Below are 19,184 nucleotides of genomic sequence, written 5' to 3' on the forward strand. Positions count from 1 at the left end.
ACTCTGCCGGATTTTCTATAAAATTTGCAGAACCTTAAATAATTGATGTTTTCCATAAATAACTTAAATAAATTATACCTCACCAATTGTACTTCATAACTATGATAAAAATAAATAAGGAAGGATAAAAATGAATAAAATAAAATATGGTGTCCAATATACTATGTGGCATATCTTACTCAACTACACTGTAGACGGGTAAGGGGTGTCACACATGTGCTTCCTTCAAAATGATCTGTCTCAAGTCAATGTCATTAGGAACGCACATTCTACACTGGTGTAGCAATAGACCATCACCTCTTGCTGAGAATTCTAGTTTCTTGCCCTATCTAACTTCTTCTAACAGCTTCTGATACTTTTGATCATTCTGAACAGCTATTCTAATCTGCTCAATCAACACTGGCTGTACATGCCATGCAACTGCTGTCTGCCCCTCATCATTAATCTCTAAGCTGGCATGTAATACTCTCAACTCATATACCATGGACAAAGGAGAAACCCCTAGAATTGCTATTGTCTTATGACTTAAGGCGTCAGCCACAACATTAGCTTTCCTTGGCTGATAGTCTATCAAACAATCATAGTCTTTTATTATCTCTAACCATCTCCTCTATCTCAAATTCAACTCCTTCTGAGTGCTCAAATACTTCAAACTCTTATGATCTGTGTAGATGTAGCACTTCTCCCTATACAAATAGTGTCTTCAGATCTTAAGAGCGAACACCATAACTACAAGCTCTAAGTCATGCATCGGATAATTCCTCTCATGTGATTTTAGCTGGTGTGATACATAGGCAATGACATTATGCACTTGCATCAATACATAGCCTAACCTATTGTGAGAAGCATCGCTATAAACTGTATATTCTTTGCCCAGGGTAGGTAAAGTAAGGACTGAAGCTTCCGTCAAACATTTCTTCAACTCATCAAAACTCTATTGGCATTTATCTGTACACTGAAATTTTACATATTTTTGAAGTAATTTGGTTAATGGAGATGCCAACATGGAGAATCCTTTCACAAATCAGCAGTAATATCCAGCTAAACCCAGAAAACTGTGAATTTCAGTGATATTTCTGGGTGGTCTCCAATTAAGGATAGCTTCTATCTTACTTGGATCTACCTTGATACCCTCTGCTGATACTATGTGCCCCAAGAAGGATATTTCCTTCCGTCAAAATTTACACTTCAATAATTTGGCGTATAGCTGTTTCTCCCTCAAAGTCTGCAGTACAATCTACAGATGTCTATCATGCTCCTCTGCACTCCTCGAATATACCAATATATCATCTATGAACACCACAACAAACTGGTCGAGGTATGGTCTGAAGATAGTATTCATTAGATCCATAAAGGCAGCCGGAGCATTAGTTAACCCGAATGGCATGACTAAGAACTCATAATGGCCATAGCGAGTTCTAAAGGCAGTGTTAAGAATACTCTGCTCTTATACTTTCAGCTGATAATAACCTGATCTCAGGTCAATTTTGGAGAACACAGCTGCACCCCTCAACTAATCAAACAAATCATCAATGCGGGGCAATGGATATCTATTCTTTATTGTCACCTTATTCAACTATCGATAGTCAATACATAAACGGAGAGTGCCATTTTTCTTCTTAACAAACAACACTGGCACTCCCCAAGGTAACACACTAGGGCGGATAAAGCCCTTGTCAAGCAACTCTTGCAATTGCACTTTCAACTCTTTCAATTATGCTGGTGCCATTCTATATGGTGTTATGGAGATTGGGTCCACACCAGGCATAACATCAATCTCAAACTTGTAACACCCCTATTTGTATAGCTAGGTATATTTCACTGTTCCGGTGACCGGTGTCGGTCCGAACAATTAAGGAGATTAGAACCACCCTTAAGACAACTAAATAAGCTATAAACACAAATAATTAGTAATTGCCAATTAGTTAAGTATAAATAAGAAAAATAGAACACAAGAAGTTAAACGAGCCGAGAGTCACAACGATGGGTGACCTTCTCGGGAACGATTGCGAAGTCGTTTTAAACTCAAATTTTGAACCGTAAGATGTGACGCTGCGGTTCTTAGGACCCTTATAAACACAGTGGAAAAGAGAAAATCATGAAAAGAATCATAAGCCACCAAATAATTAGGTCAGAGCCTAAGAAATATAGAATTAATTACAAATCGATGAACTGTGAGGGGCAATTTGGTCAATTGACCGAGAGTGACTCGACCTAATCACAAATAAAATCAGAGAAAAGAAAATTTCAGAATCGAGAATTAAATTAAAGAACTAATAGAAAAAAATAAATAAAAAAAAGAAAATAAAAAAGTAAAAAGGTGATGACATCATGCATGACATCATGCATAATGCCATAAAAGTCATAATTAATATAATTAATTAAATGGATTTTTGGGTCTTCCTAAGACATAAAAAGATAAAAGAAAAGAAATGAAAAAAAAATTCATTGTCTTCTTCTTCCCTTCCAAATCGTTTTCTCTCTCCCTTAGCTCTCTCTTTCTCAAACTCCATTGAAGCTCCCAATTTAAGCTTCATACACCCCAATTTAACCATAAATTCCCTTAAAGTCCTCAAGTAAATCTTACCCCTAGACCTAGATAAACACTTTGGGAGCAAGAAGGAAAAGAAAACTTGGAGAATTGAAGAATTAGGAAATCTACAAATTGAGGTAAGTGCAATTTCAAGTTTAGATTCTTATTGAATTCATGAAATTAAGTTTATGTGTGATGAAATTGCATTAGAAATAAAGGAAATCATGCCTAAACAAGGGAAGAGAGAATGTGGCAGCCATGGAACCTTAAGGTTTTGATGGTATTTAGTTAGGTTAAATATGAAATCTTGGTGAATAGATGTTATATATGTGAATTGTATATTTAGATTACATGAATTGTGGAGATTTGACAAACATAGGGTTTTGGACATTAGGGTTTAGAGAGAAAAAATGTGAAAAACTTGTAAATGGTGTTTTTGACCTAATGTGAAGTGAGAAATGGTAATTTTTGACCTAATTAAGTGTGTTAGAAGTGTTGGAATTAAAGTCAAATTCAGAGGGAGTGTGGTCATGCTGCTGCAGCATGACCAAATCAAATTTGAGGGACTGAAAATGAAATTTTACAAGTCTAGTTGGTATGGAACCAATTGGGACTGAAAATAGGCACTAAATGACACAATTTTAATTTAGGAAGCATGCCCAAAAAGTGACTAAAACCTAGTGAACAAATTGACCAAAGTTGAAAAATCACAGTCTGCCTCTGTATAACTGATCAAATGAACAGTGTTTGTCATTTGGCTATAACTCGAGCTAGACAGGTCTAAATGACCTGAAATTTTACCAGTGGTTATATGAGATATAGACCTAAAACTTTTATGAAGAACACCAACCTAAATTATGCCATTAACCCAATCAAATTACTGAGCAAAGTTGGGTCACTGAATCTGCAGACTACAGATTTACCATATGAACAGTAAAGTTTCAATGGCTATAAATCTCTCTAGAAAACTCTGATTTAGGTGATTCTTGAACCGATAGAAACCTAAGGCATAGTAGAACATTTCATATGAAGAAAATTAGACCAAATTATGGACTTAACTTGATCAAATTGCTGAACGAAGTTGGATCAATAAATCTGCCAGAACAAAAATCTGCAGCATGAATAGTAACCATAATTTGGATATAACTTGAGCTACAAAACTCCAATTGGAGTGATTTAAAAAGGAGAATAAACTTAAGACAATAGGGAACATTTTTTATGAAGGAAGTTTTGCCAAATTCCAACTGAAAAGTGACCAATGGAACAGTGCAACCTAGACACCAAAAACTGAAAATTGACAATTTTGCCTAAAAGACTTAAGTGTTGAGAAAATGACCAAAACCAACAAGTTTAGTGACTAAAATGTGGTATGTGGGTGAAGTTGGAATTCCCATACCTATTAAGCCTTAGAAAGTCAACAAATTAACTTGGATAGTGTAGTGAATAGTAACTCCGAAATGAAAATTTCCAAAAACGTTAGTTTAAGCATATTTGGGCTAGAATTAAGTATTTATGAATTAATTATTAGATTTATGCTAAGTTTTAATACTGAAACACTATGAAACTGTGTGTTTCAGTGGAAAAGAACATTGGAAAAGAACCTGAGGAATTGAGTCAAGGCCGATAGGTGACTCGCATCAGGTTTGTGCACAAAAATTTATAAATTATAGTTTCACAATGAAAATTGATTTGTTATACATTGTGAATATGTTTTATTCATTATGAATTTCGAAAATGTTGTGTTGCCTATTTTACAATGGAAATTTGAAATGAAAATTATTTATTGATTTGTAAGGAATATTTTAACAATATGGTTTTGAATTTAGTTATGGCTTTGGAAATTTTATTTGAGAATTTGTGTGTTGCCTACTTCTGAAATGGAGATTTGAAATGAAGCTTGTTTAATTGTTGCATCAATTATAACTGAACATCATATTTTTAAATCGTTTTGATTCACACTTGGCATGGCAATATTAATATGTTCCTCATCCACTTGTGGGGTGAGTTTGATATTTGATCAATTTCCTCCCTCTCTGGCTTCCCAGTCTGAGGGGCAAATTTGGATGAGTACTCATTAGCTAGCTAGCCACCTCCCTCATTGATTTCGATTAGTGGGGGTGTTTGCCTTATCGGGATGTACACACGGCATGTTCGGAAATTTTGTGTCATGGCCTAAGTTGTGTTATTGTTTGGCAACACTATGTTTATTAAATTGTTTGATCAAGTTGTGCTATATTAAGCTTGAAATTATGATTTGTTATAAATGCAATTTGAGAAAGAAATTGTGAAATGCGATTATGAGATTTTTGAATGATGATTTGTTCATAAATGTTTTATATTATACATTTTATTCTTTATTGTGCACCACTGAGTATTTATATACTCAACGATAGCTTTAACTTGCTGTCACAGATAGAGAAAGAGACATAGCAGTAGAGTGAGCTGCTACAGTCAGAGAGGAGCACAGTTGAAGAATTTCTATACGGGTATTGTCTATACCCTGGTAGTTTAGTTTGATGTAAATATGATAGTATGCATATGTATCTCTGTAGTTTGAGCAGTTGTACAGATAAATTGTAATAATATTATTTTTAAGATTTTGTGTTTGTAAATTTAATAGTGAATGTAAATTAAATATTTAAAATACAATGTGCATGAGTTTATGAAATGTTTTAAGTTATTAATTTTTTATTTGAAATTTGGATTTTGAGTTGAAGTGTTGCCATTGTTGTTGATTTGAAGTTTGGTGGTTGCAAATGAAGTTGTGATTGAGAAAAATATTGAGAGTGTTTTTATTTTCAGGTTTTGAAGAACTGTTTTCTCAAAATACAAACGGCACTTTGCCGAAATTTTTGTAAAAATTGCGGAAATCTTAAATATCCAAAAATTTGATTTATGTTTGGACTTTAAATAAAAGTTTTTAATATTTGAAAAAAATTTTACCCACCAATTCCAAAATGAACGAAAATTGTTTTAAAATCCCTTGTAGTATATTTAATGGGTTACCGGTAGGTGAAGTACGATAATTTATTAGGTGTACTATGGGAACATGTTACATCTTACGAGGAGCAGGGTGTGACAAAACTGCACTTCTCTTTCTGGAGGTAATCCTGGTAACTCATCAAGGAACACATTCGGAAAGTCACATACAGTAGGGATGTCCCTCAGTGCTAGACTTCCCACTCAAGTGTCTATCACATGTGCCAAGTATGCTTCACACCCTTTTCTGATCATCCTTCTGGCTAGTGCAGCCGAAATGATGTTTGATGGCAGTAACTACCTCTCCCCATGTATTACTACATCACCGTACATAGGGAGACCAAAAGTGACTGTCTTCAGTCTACAGTCAATCATGGCGTGATGTCTGGCTAACCAATCCATGCCCAAGGTGATATCATAATCTCTTAAGGGCATTTTAATCAAATCTAACAAAAAAGTGTGTCCTTAGATCACCAAAGGACAATCTCTATACATTCTATTGACTCGGACCTCTTGTCCTAATGGACTAGTTACTAGCACTTCAAAATTCATTTTGGCACATGGAACTGCAAGGGAACTAACTATGCTAGCACTAACATATGAGTGGGTTGAACCTGGATCAAATAGTACAAATACATCTTAATCAGAGATAGAGAATGTACTGGCTAAAACATCGAAAGTCTCAGCCTCTTCCCGTTGTCTCATTATGTAAACTCTGGCTGGAGCACTCCCTTGTGCTGATTGGATAACAGTACCCTGACTGCCAGAAACATTACCTCTACCTCTGCCTCTTCCTTTGCTAATCGATTGTGAACCTCTGGTAGGAGGACTCTGAATGGATCCTTCTACAGTAGTAGGAGTTAGACCAAATCTAGGGGCACTGGTGCAGTTCTTAGCAAGATGGCCCTTGCCTCCACAGTTAAAGCAAGCTCCTGTTGCCCAATAACATTCTCCCCCATGAGTCTTGCCACAGGTCTCACAAGGGTGGGGAGGATATGAACCCCTGATCAAATGCTGACCAGATCTATGGGGCCAACTTGCATCCTCAAACTGGGCTTCAAACCAGTCTCAAATCTCTTACACCTTTCTTTGTTAGTAGACAGGAGACTCCCAGCATAGTGGCTTAAGTGGGGGAACTCCCTCTCATACTCTGCCACTGATCTGTTGCCTTGCTTCAAACTTAGAAATTCTTGTAATTTTTTATCTACATATGAATATGCGACATATTTCTGTTAGAACTCTCTGATGAAGTCATCCCAGGTCAATACTGGCGGTTCAGCCAAGCTATGGGGGATGGTCTTCCACCAGTCATACGCATCCCCTTGCAGAAGAGATACCAAATACTTAAATTTCAGCTCATCTGGGCAATGCAGTTTCTTGAACACTCGGTCCATTCTCTCCATCCACTGCTCTGCCTCTAAAAGGTCTACTGTACCCTTGAATTCTATCACCCCATATTTCAGCAGCTTGTCATATTGTCTAGCTGGAGCTTGAGGTTGCACCACAGAAATCTGGGGCGGAGCTTGAGTAGGCATACCCCCAGCCATCTGTTGAAACATAACAGCCATCTGCAGGGCGAATTGTGCAGGAAACTGCTGCATTTGTGGGGCCGGTGCCATTAACCCACTGACATTTTAGAGAGCTGGGGCTTCCCCTTGGGCCTCAGCCTCTACCGACTGCTCAACTGAGCGATCCCCTTCTTCCATTTCAAATTAGAGTTAAGATATCTCCTGAACAAATAACACAAGCAGATTCCCTTCGTTAGTTCTTATTTATGATGTAATGCACTGTATATAACAAATAAGGACATTGAGCAGTTGTACTTATCAAAGAAAAGACACAAATTCATAAGTTAAAACATACTTCAAAAATTTGCTCTAATACCACAAAAACATGTCACACCTTACCCCTCTGTAAGGCATAGCATGATCCCGTAGAATACCTAATGAACTACCGAACTTCACCTATCGATAACTCATTAAGTAACCTACAAGGGATTTTAAAACCATTTTCTTACTTTTTAGAAGTGGTGAGCATTTTCTTAATTGACCAATTCTCAACTTTCTCTTTAATTTTTCTCATGCTCAAAACCTTAGCTACACATAAAATTCAATCTAATGCATTTCAAAGTGTACATTCATGATCTACACACCTAATTCACCTGAAATAACCATTCAAACACCTCAAACTCATTCATATCAAACCCTAACCCTAGCTGGCCAAAATTCATGTTTGGTCCCTCAACAATTGTTTTTGTTTGATTTTACACAATTTCTAAGTTAATTGAGCTAGAACATAAACATTTAACTACAAATTTCCAAGTTTAGATTACTAACCTTGTTTAGACAAAATTTCCTCTTCTCAAACCTTTGATTTCTTTCTTCTTTTTGCTCCTAAGTTGCTTAGTAAGGTCCAAAGACAAGATTTAATTAAGAAATTTACAAGTTTTATGGCTGATTTTTGGGTTCACACAAGCTTGGAATTGTGTTTCCATGAAGTTTAGAGAGAGAGAAGTGAGAGAGGTGGGGTGGCAGATATGAGGAAGAAGAAACCAATTTTTTTTCTTTTTATTTTTGTCTTTTAATTATTAGGATTTATCCCCAAAATTTCAATTATTTAAATATTAGATTTAGTGCATCATGCTTATGTCATGCATAATGTAAATAAACATTTTTCTTTTCCTTTTTCTTTTTCATTTATTTTTCTATTAGTTCTTTAATTTAATTCTTAATCCTGAAATTTTCTTTTTTTTAATTTTATTGGACAGTTAGGTCAAGAGTCAGCTCTAGGTGTGAAATGACCAAATTACCCCTCGCCGGTTCAATCTAGTTTGCAAGTTATTCGATATTTCTTTTGGATCCCTGACCTAATCATTTGACCTGCTTAACAACTCTTTTTCATGATTTTCTCTTTTTCACTGTGTTCGCAATAGTCTTAAGGACCGCGGCGTCGTATTTTATGGTTCGAAATTTGAGTTTAGATTGACCTCGTAGTCATTTCCCAAGAAGGTCACCCATCGCTGTGACTCTCGGCTCATTTAACTTCTTGTGTTCTGCTTTTTTTTTTTATTTATACTTAACTATTTGGCAATTACTAATTATTTGCGTTCAGGGCTTAACTAGGTGTCTTAGACGTGGTTTTACTTCTCTTACTTGTCCAGACCGACACCGATCACTAGAACAGTAAAATGTACCAAGCTATGCCAATAGGGGTGTTACAGGCAGTAAGTTACATGGGTCCTAGAGCTTCATTTACATGGGCCGTGTACTATGATAGAATTTGAAATTTTCGAGCAGAAATTTACACAGCCCAACATGTCGGGACATGTGTAGTGATACACAACCCGTGTATCATGTTGCAAACACGACTCCTAGGGCACAAAACGTGCGAAATGAAGAGTCCTAATGGCTCTTTAAATGCACCCCTTTCTTTAAACCCGTTCATAAAGGCAAAACCCTTTATCTCCACTCCTCTTAGTCTATAAAAACCCCTCTAATCTCTTCTCCCTTCACCAAACCCTACTTTTCTCCTTCCCAAAAAATCATCAATGGCTCCTGCAAAGCGATATGCGTGAAGAGTGGGCTCTTCCTCAAGGGACAGAGGGGAATCCTCACCTTCTCCCCCTCAGCTGACACCCTAATGCCCAAGAACAAGGGCAGCCTCTCCTCAACCCTCTCAACCAGCCAATCCTCCATTACAACCCCAACCACAAGCTACTCCTCAACCAAAAATCTCCATTCCTTGGGGATTCCGTGATGATGCCCACAAGGCAATGTGCACCTGGCTTCACACTCGAAAAATAAGGCTCCATAAAATACATGGATTTTATGTTGCTGGAGCAAAGCAAGCTGCAGGATGAGATCAACGGACTACTCGATAGCATCGGGTGGACAAGGTTCGCCCAACTCTAATTTCCAGAATACCGGGGCACAACTTCGGAGTTTTTGGGCAGTTTCAAGGCCACCTTATGGCCTACCGACAGGGAAGACAGAGGCAAAATTGAATTTCGCCTCCTTGGTGTCGACCAAGTGATGAATATAGATGAGTTCTGTAACATCCTCATTTTATCTAGTCCGTACAGTCTACTGTTCCGGTGACCAATGTCGATCCGGACAGCTAGAACGTCCGAAAAAAATATTTAAACTAAAGTGAGGAACCATAATTAACTCAAATATTAATAAGAAAAATTTAGCGAAAATTTTTGAAATAAAATACAACCAAGTTAAATGAGCTAGTGCCCTAGCGATGGGTAACCTAGTGAGAAGTTACGGTTCTCACAACTAAGAGCCCTAGACTAGGGGGAAATAATTTTTCGAACTCCAGATAAGGGTCATAGAGGTTCTTATGGTATTAGAATGCCAAGAAAATACTTAGAAACATTTTTCAATCGGTACAGATAATTTTGGCCCATTAAGCCAAACAGAGGGCCTTTTGGTCATTTTGTCTTCAGAGATGATTTTTGGCCAACTTGTCCAGTTAAATAAATAATTTATATAACATAAAATATGATTAAATGTTGTTAAAAATTTAATTGAAATTAAATAGACAAGAAATGAAGAGTAAATGAAGGAAAATGGACTTATGACATCATAATGATGTCATTAAAAATCTCCCAACCAATCAAATCTTGACACATGGCATAACTTCATATAAAAGAGACTAAATGGGCTGAAAATGAAAAAGAAAAATCAGAATACCTTCTTCTCTTCTTCTCTTTGAAGTCAACCACTCCTCCATGGCCACCATGAACAAGCTTTTTCAAGCTTAATTTTCCCTAGCTTTCTTCCACAAAAAACCCTAATTGTCAACACAAAAACTTGCTCTTACACCTTGGTGATTCTTTTGGGAGCAAAAAGAAGAGGAAAACAAGAGCTTTAGCAAGTGGGAAAATCTCACACCATAGAGGTTAGTGACCTAACCATGAATTTTATTTTAAATTCATGTTAAGGACTTTGAATGAGTGTAAATTACAAGAAAAATTGTTGAATTCCATTTGTATGTAAATCCTAGATTTTCAGCAGCCATGGTTAGGGTTTGTTTGTGATGAGTTTAATGAAGTTAAAAGGTTATTATGGCTGCCCTTAATGTGCATCTTGTAAGTGGATTTAAGAAATGCAATGAAAATGCATGAATGGTAATGTGTGAGTTAGGGTTTAGGGTGAAAAATTGGATTTTACCCATGTGATAATGAAAATAGGTTTTAATGGTCAATTAGTGACCATTTAGTTCTGTTTAAATAAAAAAGAAGTGTGTTGAGTGATGGGATTTGGGTTTGGTGTGGCTGCCATTAGAGTGACCTACAGAATTGGAGTGACCTACAGAATTGGACTTGAGTCTAGCAGGTTTGGGCAGCCATAACTTGAATTGTAATGGTTCAATTGGTGCAAGGCCAATTGGACATGAAACTAGACACATAATGGCACAACTTTGATGAAGAAACCATGCCCATAAAACCAAACAAAGTAGACTAAAAGCTTTCCCTAATTCGGGTGATCTGTAGTCTGCCTAGGCAAAATGACCAAATGAACAGTATTTGGTCATTTGGCCATAACTCAGTGTAGAAAGGTCCAATTGACCTGAAATTTTACTAGCAACAAGCTGAGATATAGACCAACAACTTTCATGAAGAAACTTAACCCAAATTATGACCAAAACCTATCCAACAAGTGAGTTACAGTCACTATTCATTGCACTATAGATATGGTCAGTCCAGAAATTCTGGATAAAATTTCAATCCGGCTAGTTGTGGTTTTTGGACCATAACTTGAGTTACAAAACTCCAAATGGAGTGATTCAAAAAAGGAAATGCAACTAGACAAAATAATGAACAACTTTCATTGATCAGTTTACCAAATTCCCGCTGCAAAAATGACTAATGGAACAGTAAAGACAAAGCATGAAAACTGAAAATTTTGTCCAATTAGCTTTAAGCTTAGAAATGGTATTGGCAACCAATACCAACAAGTTTAAAATGCAAAATGTGGTATGTTAGGAGTATTTAAACCAATGTACCTATTGTCTAAGCAAAAGTCAACATTTTGGTTGACTAATGAAGTGAATAGTAACACCAAAACTTGAAATTCAAAAATTGTAAAACTTAAAAATGTAATATGCCCTAGTATACCTAAAAAGATTGGTTTGGATAGCTTAGCATGCCAATAGGGTTCTGTTAGCAGTACTGCATATGGCTTCATGCCATTCTGTGTTTCATGGCTTCATGCCATTCTGTGTTTCATGGCTTCCCATGCCATTTTGTGACATAATAGCCTTTGGCTATGTTATTTGAATTATTACACTTGGGTTTTAACCCCAATAATTATTATAGCTTATTAGCTATTCTGTTGCACACCAGGAGACACAATGTGACCGATGGTGTGATGGTCGAGGTACTTAGTACCCAGTGCCAGTTTACCCGTTTATCCAGTCCAGTCAACTAGTATGGGTTCCTCGGGCAATGATAATAAACCTTACCAAATTTTAAGTGAATAATACTGCAAATAATACTAGAAATTAAGTCTACCCAAAAATGAAATCATACATTCTGCATAATTATTTTATTCTATTTTATTTTATTTTATATTGTCACCACTAAGCAGAATTTCTTAGCGCGTCGCTTTTGCCACGCGCAGGTACTGGAGACCTAGCTAGGGAGCCCAGCAGACATCAGACAGGGTGAGCCTTCAGAGCTACATCCGGGGTCCAGAGTCACCTCACATCTGCACTGCATATGGTAGGACATTAGGACTATAGGTGGCCCTTTTGTATTTTTGCATTTTGTATTAGTTTGGATTGTAACTATAAACTCCTGTAATTATGTATTAATGTAAATATATGAAATTTCATATTATTGAGATTTTCTGAATAATGTATGTTGATAAATGAAATGTTGAGAATTATTTGTGAATATGCTTCAAGTGATGAAGTGAAAAGAAAGGTTTTGAAAATAGTATTGTGATTTGAGATTGAGATTTTGAGATTGACTTGAATGTGTATAATTGAGTTTGGATTTGGAAATTATTTTGGAAGTATTTTTAAACAGGTTCAGAAGAACTGTTTTTCCAATTTATAGCCGGCACTCTGCCGGATTTTCTATAAAATTTGTGGAAAAATTCAGATTTATCAAAATTGAAAATAAATGAATTAAAAGGGATTAATTGTAATAGAAATATAAATTGGTGCTCCGGCACACTAAGTGCCATAACTTGCTCGGCTAAACTGTAGACGGGTAAGGGGTGTCACATTTAGTGGTATCAGAGCATCGGTTTATGCATTTTTGGGCCTAGATAGAGTGCATACCATTGCATTGCATTTGTAAGCGTTGAGGTGACACTGATGCGGATCTGTTTGTTTTCTTATTTTGAATAGGATATAGATCCTGCTTCGCAAAGAGTAGTTGAAGAAGAGGTGGAGAGTCGTGCTCCACCAAGAGCTGAATCTGGGGGCAGAGGAGAATCTGCTGCATCAGCAGCTGAGGCACCTGCCCAACCTTAGTTTGCTCTATTTCAACAAATGATTGAATTCTACCGGCAAATGATGGGGGCAATTCCACCACCACAACCACAGCCACAACCACCACCAGCACCACAGAAATCTCATTTGGAGAAATTGAGAAAGCATGGGACTGTGGACTTCTTTGGGAAGAGGGAGGATGATCCCATGGCCATAGAAAACTGGTTGGATAGAACCATCAGAGTGCTGAAATAGCTAAATTGCACCCCTGAGCAGAACCTGGTGAGTGCTGTGTCCCTACTTCAGGATGATGCATATCAACGGTGAGACATAGTAACCAGTGAGGTGCAACCTGAACGGATAACCTGGGAATTCTTCCTCACAGAGTTCAAGAAGAAATATATTAGCAAAGTGTATTTAGAAGATTGAAGAAGGGAATTTATCAGTTTGAGACAGAGACAGTTGTCAGTGGCTGAGTATGAGCGTGAGTTTGTCAGACTGAGCCGGTATGGGAGGGAGATAGTCCCTACAGAGGCAGAGAGGTGTAGACAGTTTGAAGAAGGGCTCAATGATAACATCAAAGTCATGATCACAGCACTGGAGATTACTGATTTTGCTAAATTAGTTGATGCTGCATCAAAAGTGGAAAGGGTCAGAATCAATGAACAAAATAGAAGGGAAAGACAGCAGAAGAGGGGTCCGGGTCAGTCCAGTACATTTTCTGCTCCCAGTAAGAAGAGTAAGGATCCTCCTGCTCAGAGTTCAGGACCACCACAAGGTCAGGGTCAGTCTCAGGGACCCAGACCACAGTTCACACCTAGGAAAGGCCAGTCCACACCATTAGTGGGCAGCTCTCCATGGACGGTGTTTAGGGGACCAGCCCCAGCATCTTCTGCTTGTCAGTACTGTCAGAAGTGGCATAAGGGGGATTGTTGGTGAGTGACCGGTGCATGCTTACGATGTGGATCGACCGAACATCAGATCAAGAATTGTCTGAAGAGGACTACTATAGTTGCTCCTATACAATCTGACAGACCTACTCTTGCACCATAAAGGGGTAGGAAGCCCGGTAAACCTGACGCAGCTGGTCCATCACTGAGGCCTGCATCTGAGTCAGCTGAGAGGCCATAGACTAGAATACTAGCCAGGGCCTATGCCATCAGAGCTCAGAAGGAGCAAGATGCCCCAGATGTCATCAGGGGTACGTTTTCCCTCTACAACACTTCTGTGCATGCATTGGTGAATCCAGGATCCACTCATTCCTACATTTGCATCAAACTACCCATAGAGAGGGGAGTTCCAGTAGAGGAGAGTGATCAAGACATTCTGGTCACAAATCCACTAGGCCACAGTGTGGTAGTGAATAAAGTGTATAAAGGTTGCCCGTTGAGGATTCAAGGGTATGAATTCTCGGCAGACCTAATTGAGTTACCCTTCCACGAGTTTGACGTGATTTTGGGTATGGACTGGCTATCACGTCATTAGGCAATAGTTATTGCAAATTGAAGAGGATTTCTCTAAAAACTTCTGAGGGTAATGAGATTACTGTTGTGGGTGAAAGGACAGATTTCCTGTCTAATGTTATCTCAGCCACAGTTGCAAAAAGATTGATGAGAAAAGGCTGTGAAGCTTACCTAGCACATGTGGTTGATACTGGACAGGCTAAGCTGAACCTGTGTGATATAACCACATTGAAAGATTTCCCAGATGTGTTTCCTGAAGAGTTGCCTGGTTTACCACCAGAAAGGGAAGTCGAGTTTGCTATTGAGGTAATACCGGGTACAGAACCCATTTCTATTGCTCCTTATAGGATAGCACCCACTGAATTGAGGGAGTTGAAAACTCAGTTACAAGAGTTGCTTGATAAGGGGTTCATACGCCCCAGTGTGTCACCATGGGGACCTCCGGTGCTATTTGTGAAGAAGAAGGATGGAACCTTGAGATTGTGTATTGATTACCGGCAATTGAACAAAGTAACTGTGAAGAATAAATATCCATTGCCCAGAATTAACGATCTGTTTGATCAGTTGAAGGGAGTCGGTGTATTTTCAAAAATTGATCTCAGATCATGGTATCATCAGTTAAGGGTAAAGGATGCAGATGTGTCAAAAACTGCATTCAGAACCCGGTATGGGCACTATGAATTTCTAGTGATGCCGTTTGGGTTAACAAATGCACCAGCAGCATTTATGGACCTTATGAACCGTATCTTTCATCCATACTTAGATCGGTTTGTAGTGGTCTTTATTGATGATATTCTGGTATATTCCAAGACCAGGGAAGAACATGATGAACATTTGAGGATTGTTCTGCAAACCCTGCGAGAAAAGAAGAAGGCGTAGGCTAAAGTCCAAGTGTGACTTCTGGATGAGTGAAATCTCTTTTCTTGGACACATAGTATCAGCTGAGGGGATTAGAGTGGATCCCAAAAAGATAGAAGCAGTGATGGAATGGAAGCCTCCTAGAAATAAAACTGAGGTCAGAAGTTTCTTGGGGCTAACTAGGTATTACAGAAGATTTGTGAAGGGGTTCTCTCTTGTAGCTGCTCCAATGACCAAGTTATTGCACAAGAATGTAAAATTTGGCTATAACGATAAGTGCCAAGCCAGTTTTGAGAGGCTGAAGGCTATGTTAACAGAAGCACCAGTGTTAACACAGCCAGTGTAGGGGAAAGACTTTGTGGTCTACAGTGATGCCTCACATAATGGGCTAGGGTGTGTATTGATGTAAGAGGGGAAGGTGGTCGCCTATGCTTTTAGGCAGTTAAGGCCACATGAACAGAACTACCCTACTCATGACCTGGAGTTAGCAGTAATTATCTTCGCACTGAAGATATGGAGGCATTATTTATATGGTGAAAAATGCTACATCTATACAGACCACAAGAGTCTAAAATATTTGCCAACCCAGAAGGAACTCAGTCTTAGATAGAGGCGATGGATTGAGTTCCTAAAAGACTATGATTGTGTGATAGATTATCATCCTGGGAAGGCAAATGTAGTTGCTGATGCTTTGAGCAGGAAGTCCATCATAGCTTTAAGATCACTCAAAGCCTGTCTGTCCTTAGCTTAAGATGGAGCTATTTTGGCTGAGTTGCAAGTGAGGCTAACCCTGCTACAGCAGATACAAGATGGGTAGAGGGCACATGAAAAATTAATGGCCATTGTGGGTAAAATTCCAGAGGGAAAGGAAACTGAATATGAGGTGAAAGTAGATGGGTGTCTATACTATAGAGGAAGAGTGTGTGGACCAGATGATGGGGAACTGAAGACGAGTATTCTGAAAGAAGCACACACTAATGTTTATGCTATGAACTCGGGAAGCACAAAAATGTATAATGATTTGAAGCCTCATTATTGGTGGCCTGGTATGAAGAGGGATATAGCTGATTATGTGACTAAGTGTTTGACATGTCAGCAAGTTAAAGCAGAACATTAAGTTCCATCAGGATTGCTACAGCCTATAAGCATACCTGAATGGAAATGGGACCGGGTCACTATGGATTTTGTTAGTGGTCTACCTCTCATCCAAAGGAAGCATGATGCAGTATGGGTGATAGTGGATAGATTGACGAAGTCAGCACATTTTCTACCAGTTAGGACTGACTACTCACTGGAGAAGCTAGCAGAATTGTATATCAGTGAGATAGTTAGACTGCATGGAATCCCACTTTCCATCATATCTGACAGAAACCCAAGGTTTATGTAACAGCCCAAATCCTTCTCTAGTCAGTATTGTCCGCTTTGGCCCGTGGGCTTCACGAATTTGTCCCTTGGGAGGTTTCATTCCCAAAAGCGCGCTGACCAAGTGCGAAAGACTCCCACATATATAGCCTAAATCTTTTCTTCCCGTTTCCAATGTGGGACACGAAGTTTCCACCCCAGTGCGTAGTTGGTTTAACAAGCACGTCCCAACCCCATCCTTGGGTCATGACAAGCCCACCAGCTTCCACCTGGTGCATCCTCGCACCACACACCGTACTAGAGGGAGTCCAGCTCTGATACCAAATTTGTAATAGCTCGAATCCTTATCTAGTCAATATTGTCCGCTTTGGCCCATGGTCTTCACGGATTTGTCTTTTGGGAGGTTTCATTCCCAAAAGCGCTCTGACCAGGTGCGGAAGACTCCCGCATATATGGCCCAAATCTTTTCTTCCCGTTTCCGATGTGGGACATGAAGTTTCCACCCCAGTGCGTAGTTGGTTAAACAAGCACGTCCCAACCCCATCCTTGGGTCATAACAGTTTACATCGAGATTCTAGAAAAAGTTACAAGAAGCCTTGGGCACACAACTTTGTTTTAGCACGGCTTTTCATCCCCAGACGGATGGACAGTCAAAACGAGTAATCCAGGTAAACCTAAGAACTAATTGAATTTTCTTAATTAATAAATTGAAATGATAGTAACAATGTGAATTATGTGATAGATCCTGGAGGATATGCTAAGGAGTTGTGTCATTGAGTTTGAGGGGAGTTGGGATAGATATCTCCCACTGGCAGAATTCGCATATAACAATAGCTACCAAGCTAGCATCCAAATGGCCCTGTATGAAGCATTGTATGGGAGGAAATGTAAAACCCCAGTGTGTTGGACTGAATTGGGCAAAGATAAGCTGGTAGGACAAGACCTGGTGAAACAGACTGAGGAAAAATTGAAGATAATCAAAGCTAATCTGAAGGTTGCCTCAGATAGACAGAAATCTTATGTCGACTTGAAGAGAAAAGAGATAAAGTATACAGTTGGCGATAAGGTATTTCTCAAAGTCTCACCATGGAAGAAAGTACTGAGATTTGGAAGAAAGGGTAAGTTAAGCCCTAGGTTCATTGGCCCATATAAAGTCATTGAACGTGTGGGACCAGTGGCCTATTGGCTAGCTCTACCACTAAAACTGGATAAAATTCATAATGTATTCCATGTTTCTATGATGAGAAGATATCGCTCAGATCCTTCACATGTCATTTCCATGGAAGAGATTAAGATCCAAGCAGACTTGACATACACAGAAGAACCTATACAGATCCTAGCTCGAGAAGTGAAGGAACTAAGAAATAAACAAATTCCACTGGTGAAAGTGCTTTGGAGGCACCACAACATTGAAGAGGCAACTTGGGAAAGTGAAGAGATGATGAGGCAATAGTTTCCTCAACTGTTTGCATCAGGTAAATTTCAAGGACGAAATTTTTATTAGAGGGGAAGAGTTGTAACATCCTCATTTTAGCTAGTCCGTACAGTTTAATGTTCCGGTGACCAGTGTCGATCCGGACAGCTAGAACGTCCGAAAAAAAAAATTTAAACTAAAGTGAGGAACCATAATTAACTCAAACATTAATAAGAAAAATTTAGGAAAAATTTTTGAAATAAAATACAATCAAGTTAAATAAGCCGATGCCCTAGCGATGGGTAACCTAGTGAGAAGTTGCGGTTCTCACAACTAAGAGCCCTAGACCAGGGGGAAAAATTATAAAATAATTTTTGGGACTCCAGAGAAGGGTCATAGAGGTTCTTATGGCATTAGAATGCCAAGAAAATACTTAGAAAAATTTTTCAATCAGTACAGACAATTTTGGCCCATTAAGCCAAACGGAGGGCATTTTGGTCATTTCGTCTTCAGAGATGATTTTTGGCCAACTTGTCCAGTTAAATAAATAATTTATATAACATAAAATATGATTAAATATTGTTAAAAATTTAATTGAAATTAAATAGACAAGAAATGAAGAGTAAATGAAGGAAAATGGACTTATGACATCATAATGATGTCATTAAAAATCTCCCAACCAATCAAATCTTGTGTAACACCCCTATTTGTATAGCCTGGTATATTTCACTATTTCGGTGACCAGTATCGGTCCAGATAATTAAAGAGATTAGAACCACATCTAAGACAACTAGATAAGCCATAAACACAAATAATTAGTAAAGAGAAAATCACGAAAAAGAATTGTTAAGTCAGTCAAATAATTAGGTCAGGGAGCCGGAAGAAATATTGAATTATTTATAAACCAGGTTGAACCGGCGAGGGGCAATTTGGTCAATTGACCCCAAGAGCTGACTCCTGACCTAACTGTCAAATAAAATCAGAGAAAAGAAAATTTCGGAGTCAGGAATTAAATTAAAGAACTAATAGAAAAATAATAAAAAAAAGAAGAAAATGAAAAAGTGAAGGGAGATGACATCATGCATGACCTCATGCATGATGCCATAAATATCATAATTAAAAATTT

The sequence above is a fragment of the Hevea brasiliensis genome, chromosome 3 (assembly GCF_030052815.1).
Source record: "Hevea brasiliensis isolate MT/VB/25A 57/8 chromosome 3, ASM3005281v1, whole genome shotgun sequence".
Classification (NCBI taxonomy): domain Eukaryota; kingdom Viridiplantae; phylum Streptophyta; class Magnoliopsida; order Malpighiales; family Euphorbiaceae; genus Hevea; species Hevea brasiliensis.